General features: G+C 41.2%; 1 protein-coding gene across 2 annotated transcripts in view; it reads right to left on the bottom strand.

Moving 5' to 3' along the window:
* Positions 1-3,479: 3,479 nt before the first annotated feature.
* anapc1 (anaphase promoting complex subunit 1) overlaps positions 3,480-6,504 on the bottom strand; it is a 51,410-nt gene continuing 48,385 nt past the window's right edge. For both annotated transcript variants that reach the window (XM_041050262.1, XM_041050261.1), the window contains exon 53: positions 3,480-6,504. This exon is cut by the window's right edge and continues 1,044 nt beyond it. The gene's annotated coding sequence lies outside the window, so the exon portion shown is untranslated.

A 6,504-nucleotide genomic window follows, 5' to 3' on the forward strand; every position in this document is an offset into this window, starting at 1 on the left:
AGCTCGAAGCAATCTGGCCATTCTCCTTTGACCTCTGGCGTCAACAAAGCATTTTTGCAGCTCACTGGATATTTCCCTTTTGTCGGACCATTCTCTGTGAACCCTAGAGATGGTTGCGCTGGAAAATCCAAGTAAATCAGCAGTTTCTGAAATTCTCCGACCGGCCTGTCTGGCATCAACAAGCATGCCACGTTCAAAGTCACTTAAATCACAATTCTTCCCCATTCTGATGCTGGGTTTGAACTTCAGCAGGCCGTCTTGACCATGTCTACATGCCTAAATGCACTGAGTCGCTGCCATGTGATTGGCTGATTAGATATTTGCGTTAACGAGCAGTTGAACAGGTGTACCTAATAAAGTGGCCGGTGAGTGTATAAAACCATTATTACCTAAATCATAAGGGGCTACAAGATCACCTGTGTGGTCATGAGTTGACTGACAGAACAACAAAGCAGAAATTAAATTACTGGACTTTTCCTTCTTTAGGCTGGTATCTTTGGTTAAACTGGTCTGAGACCACTCTTCCATTCAGGTAACGGGAAAATTACTCATGAAGGAATGAAACCAGTTGACTGAACAAGTGGAATAGGTACATCTGCACATCTGTCCACCCCCCCTTTAATTTTTTTTCTACAACCCTCTTCTTCTCTCACACTGATGGACTGGGCCTACCAGACAGACATTCCAGAAGACTGAGACACAAAACACATGACTAGAAAAAGGTCATTTGCAGTTGTTTTATGTCTCTCTCAGTATTGACCTAAATAGGAGGGATGGGGGAGTGGGGGGGGGGGGGGGGGCATTTTCTCATAATCTGCCAGTTTTGTGGTTTTATAAGGAAGTTCCTGTCAGATCAAAGTCCTTTAAAGTGTCCGTTGTTAAATAGTTAAAGCATGGGTGCGTACAATGCACGTCAATACTTTGTACGCCTGTGTGTACAGTGAAGATGTGAGAAAAGCCACGGGGTTTGAAGGGCGGGTTCACTGTGACACACTTAGATTGGCTTATTGTGGAAACAAACACAACCGGATTTTTTTTCCTGGAGGCAGCGCTCTTTTTCCCACAGGCTCAATGCAGGCAGACAGTCATTACAAACACTGGACTCAGTCAAGGCTGTTTGTTTCACAACACATGCCTCAGAGTCGTCTGGGACAAAACATAACTCCCACATTATTACACAATCTTACATTCTTTTGGGCATTTAAATCCGATACAGAGTGGCTTACAACAAATCCAGCAACAGAAATGTTCTGTATCACCGGTATTATAGATTCAGTATTGGGATTATCTAGTGGAAGGAAGCCTGATGCGAATAAAGAGTGACGGACCACCCCTGAAGCTGATGAAGGTGAACTACCAAAACCTTGACAGCTTGTAAGATTAGATAGCTTTTCACTTCCTGGCAAGAGCAGAGGTTTCACTTGGTGTGCTAAGTATTTTCTTTATGTTTGCTTTTTGAGCATCACTGTGATCCACAGCAACATTTCCCCTTAACACCTAACACATGGTTGCTCTTGCAACAGGGAAGGCAAACACATAATGTTTTTGATGGAATGTATGAAGCTACTTGCTTACTAAGCTGGGAGACAGGAAGCCAGCGAGGAAAAGTGCCTGATGCTACAAAAACGTTGGACATGCCAGCAACATGTTGTCATGTCATGGCAGCATTTACCTCGAGGCACAGCTGAAGCTGACAGGAAACTGGTGACTGGGTTTTAAAGCATCCTGTGAAAAACTACTGAATCAGTCATTTTAGCAAATGCTCCTAAACTTTGGTTAAGGTTAGGAAAAGACTGTGGTTTGTGTGAATGTAAATAAGTCAATGTGAACTTTGTGTATACATACATACACATACACACACACACATATATATATGTATATGTCCAGTGCTAGTTGAAATCAGGATCTAGCTGACTTGAAGACACATTTGACAAAGTCTGATCTCCTCCCCCTTTGCGAGAAAGTCAGCCTCTTTGTTCCTGGGCGCCGCAGCCACGTCTTAAGCGACTCACCTCGGTATCGAACGTGTTATCTGCAGGTTTTTATAATATAGAAAGAAACCACAAAGAAATGAAGACCAGATAAAGTCAGTTTCAGTTTAGTTTCACTTTCACTCTCATACTTTGTCCCTCTTTTACATTTATTATTCATTTCCATCCCTAGTTTCAACCAGGTATCAAAACAAGCAAATGCTTTCTGTGTTTGTGAGGGGAAGTTGATAGATGAGCCTGAACGAGCTGCAGTTACTAAAGTACTGCTAGAAATCAGACCATGGCTTCAGACTAAGCATCTTCTTGCCAGCACAAGGCATGACTTAGTGAGAATAATCTGCGATTCTTCGTTTTTGTTTTTTTTTTTGCAATTTCCAGCATTTTACCATTTACTCAGAGCACACTGTGGCCCTGCGGCATCACAGCAGCAGAGATACAAGTAGCTCATACAAGATCAGAAAAGAAGAGCAGTCCTTTAAAAGGCCCGTCAGTTGAGACTCGGAGACTATTAAAACCACAAGACTTTGATCGTCCCAGAGACACCCATGGGCTGTCCCAGTTCCTGTTGACCCTGGACTCTCAGTTTACTGGCTAATTTCATGTGACATTTCCCTGGAATGTTTGTTGAGACACGTTGACTGAAATGGCATGTGTTTCCAAGAAACCACACACACACACACAAACACACATACATTATAAGCCAGATAAACACACAGCCAGACGCTGAAGGCCTGGTTATCTTACAAATTACACTGTGAGATACTGGATACCAAACATTAAACATGACACTGCGTGGGTGGCATGTTGGCATAGTGAGAAGGGAGGTCAAAAAAGGTGTCAGGGCCCCCAGAAATAAGATTTAATCTGACCTCAAGTTTAATTAAGACAGCCTACAAGTGAACCTTGCCCCTTTTGTTTTCTCAGAAATGAATGGTTAATTTATATTTGGAGATTTTTATCTTATGGTTATTATTATTCATTGCTGTTTATCTTTCCAACATTTTTGAGCATTAAAGCTGCATTTAATTATCACTTGAAGGCAGCGGAAGAAGCTAAAAAAAGAAAGAAGAAAAAAAAACACAACATTGACTGTTATTACCTTAAAAAGTTGCTATAGTGAACTTGTTAGCAAACAGCCGCCTGTTTACACATCCAGCAGGCATGAAGCAACACTGTTATTCATTTGGAGTCCAATACTCACTCTCCTGAGGGAAATATCTGGCACTCAGGCTTTAGTGCCTACAAAGCTGAACGCTGTGGCTAGAAAGGAGGTCAATGAGAGTGGAGTTTGTGGAGAAGAAAACCAAAACAGTGAGCTAAAAGATGCTAAAACGCTGCTTAGAGCTGAAGGGTGATAACTCTCTGTGGGTCCATCCCTGCAAATCACCCTTTTCACATTACACATAATCATTTACTCCATTGTCAATAAAAAAAAAAAACACTGATGAATACAGCTTTAAATGTCACATAAATTGCGGCGCTTTGATATGTTTACGTCAAGCAAACGAGGCTTTTCGGTTTTGTATCAGTGATCACCTTTTGATTTTGAACTGTCGGATGGACAAAACGAGCAAACAGGAGTCTGCTGGGGCCCTGGGAAGTTGCTGTGTATTTTTATTGTATTACCCGGACTTGATGGTTAAAAGGGGAAAAAAAATTAGTCAGATTTACTGATAAAGAAAACACATTTCTGAAAGCCACTGAAAACAAATGAATTATTTCTCAGTAATATTGCATATTCATGACTAAATAAAGAAAAATCCATGTTAAGGTTTGGAAGGGAGCATCCTTAGGTTTTACTAAAGAGTATAACATGGCATCATAAATAAACAACACCTTGGCTGACATCAGATTTAGATTCAAGCGTTGCTAAATGCTGATTGGTGCACAAAGGTATGTGGCATCACCTTTTTCCACCTGAACTTCATCCACTTCAAACCAACAAGAAAAGCACAGAGAAGAACACAAATGTAGAATCTTCTCACATGAAACATCCAAAACTGTTAAAATATTGGCAGGAGATAGTTTTGTTCCTCTGGAAGAGGCGGATTGAGAGGCCAGATCTCAGGTGCTTTCAATTCTTCTGTCGCTATTTTTATTTTGGCGTGTACAATGTGGGTGTACAATGTCCCCAACAACTGTTGGCTCATACAACTGAGATTAAATAGAGCAATTACAGAATGGAGACTCTTACAATAGTGAGAAGTGTTTAGGTGCAGACAAGAACCATGTCAAGTATCCACCCACTCTGAGTGATGATAAAAGGCAGGAAGTATGTTTGAAAGACATAACAGAAATAACCACAAATATCTTCTTGTGGCAAAACGGAACTCCCAAGTCCACACAGTCGTGGGTCTGAAAGTTTTTTTTTCATCCATCAGAAGCATGTGAGTCATGTCTGGTCGCTTGTTTGGGGCCTTTTCACGGTTATAATGCCAAGAAAACTGTCTAGAGAAGGTTTGTTTAATACTTCGTTCAGCAGGACGCACAATGGTGTTTAAATGTGGGTGGACCAGGCAATTCAGAGCTTAACAGATGCTTCAAATCCTGCATGTTGTCTGCCCAAACCATGGGAATTAGCCTCGGTATGAGGAAGAGCAGAATTAAAACAGATAGAGAGAACACTTGTTGGCACATTATCATATCCTCCTTTGGTGCTAATCACTAACACTGCCAAAAAGTTTTTCCTCATGCAGTAATGAAATCTGTCGCCATTTGCAGACAGTAAATGACCCTGAGGCAGCTGAAATGTTTACTCCAGCAATGGGTTAGGTGAATGAGCCCTTAGATAAAACTTATTTAATCTCTTTGCACATAAAAAAAAAAATTAAAATACAAACACACTTTACCATGTAAGGAGCTGTGATCAGTGGGGAGCTGTTCTGTGTGCTGCAGCTCTGTGAGGAGGGTGTGGGCCACTTGTTTGTTCGGATGTTTTCCATTTTCTCTGGAATGTTCTCAGAGCTGTTGGTTAAAAATGATCTGAGACTGGGAGCTGAACACACATTGCGCATCCTCCCACACACTAACTTCATGACATTAGGGTCTCTATCCTGAGTTGGGCATCGAAACCCAGGACATTTCAGTGGCTTTAAAGGCTGAGGCAGGGATTTTCAAAGTCTGACACTGGGAGACACACACACTGGGACATTCTGAGCCTCAGTAATGTCAAAGAAATACCTGAAAAAAGGGGATATTAGTGGATTTTGTCACTCTATTAGTATTCTTTCAAAATACTTCATCTGCTGAATTATAAAACAGATTTTTAATGTGTTTCCCAAGTTGCGTCTCTGTGTCCTATCGAGGCAGCAGGCAGGCTGCCATCTTTGCTTTGACTCAGAGGTGTTGTTATAAGTCTTGTGTGTCAGTCAGTGGACTGAATATTTTTTAAGGTATGTCGAATTATCTATTGGCAATCCCTGTTTGCAATTCATCTGCAGATGGAGAACAAAGATCAAATAAAAACGCTTCACAGTGAAAAGCTTTGGGCCACAGTCTGGAAATCTTGTAGGACAGATAGGCATCAGCCCAAGAAATGGTCAATTAGATTTTGGTGACGATCTGGGATTTCCACCATCAAACAGTTTTAGGCACTTACACTGCTTTCATGCACTGGTAGGAAAGTCCCACAATCCTAAAAACACCAAAGATATGCAAATGCAACTGCATGAGAAAATATAACAGCGTTGCAAAACTGTGCGAATGTTTGCAAAAAAACACCCTGACACTGCGGAAAGTATCTGATTTCACTTGCAGCCGTGGCTATTTACGTGTTCACTAGATGCGTGCTGATGTTTACCGCCACTGACAGCGCTCTTCCTGTTCTTTAACCTTTTAGTTTGACCACTCAGAGCACTATTTGTTAATGTTCTCTTCCCACACAGGAGAGACTCTGCTGCTGGTTTCATATTTAATTCTAGTATCTTTATCATTAACATGTGGACAGATTAGGAGAAAATGGGCCCCCTGGGCACAGACAAATAGAAGGGTCCTCAGACTGAAAGAGACACAAATGTTGTGTAGATGTCTTTTAACTGAGCTCTATCACACTGTACAGAGGCTCTGGCCCCCTGACCTCTCAGGTTTATATTTTGGAATCCATTAACCTGCAATATTTAGATTGCTTCCAGCTCAGCCGTTGGTTTCCAGGACATCAAGTCCATTTAATTCTTGTGTGATGGTTAGATAATGAATTTTATTATTATTTTACAGAGTCTGTTCTTTGTTATATCACTTTATAAAATGCCTAAATAAAATTAAACAGCTTGATCAGAAGCCATAGGAGACGATCAACGCACCAGACCTGTTGTACAGAATCACAAAGGCATCATTTGATTTACTTAACTCATCAAATGTAAGAGACAAAAAGCCAACTTTTTCCCACAAAGTGCAAAGACTGAATAAATTCTGTCTTATCTGTGGAGGGCTCTGCTTTATGACAAAAACACCACCGGTAGATTAGGGGATTCCTTTCATGTGGGGAATCACCCGAAGCAAACCCACAGCCCGTTTT

The sequence above is a fragment of the Toxotes jaculatrix genome, chromosome 11 (genome assembly GCF_017976425.1).
Source record: "Toxotes jaculatrix isolate fToxJac2 chromosome 11, fToxJac2.pri, whole genome shotgun sequence".
NCBI lineage: Eukaryota > Metazoa > Chordata > Actinopteri > Toxotidae > Toxotes > Toxotes jaculatrix.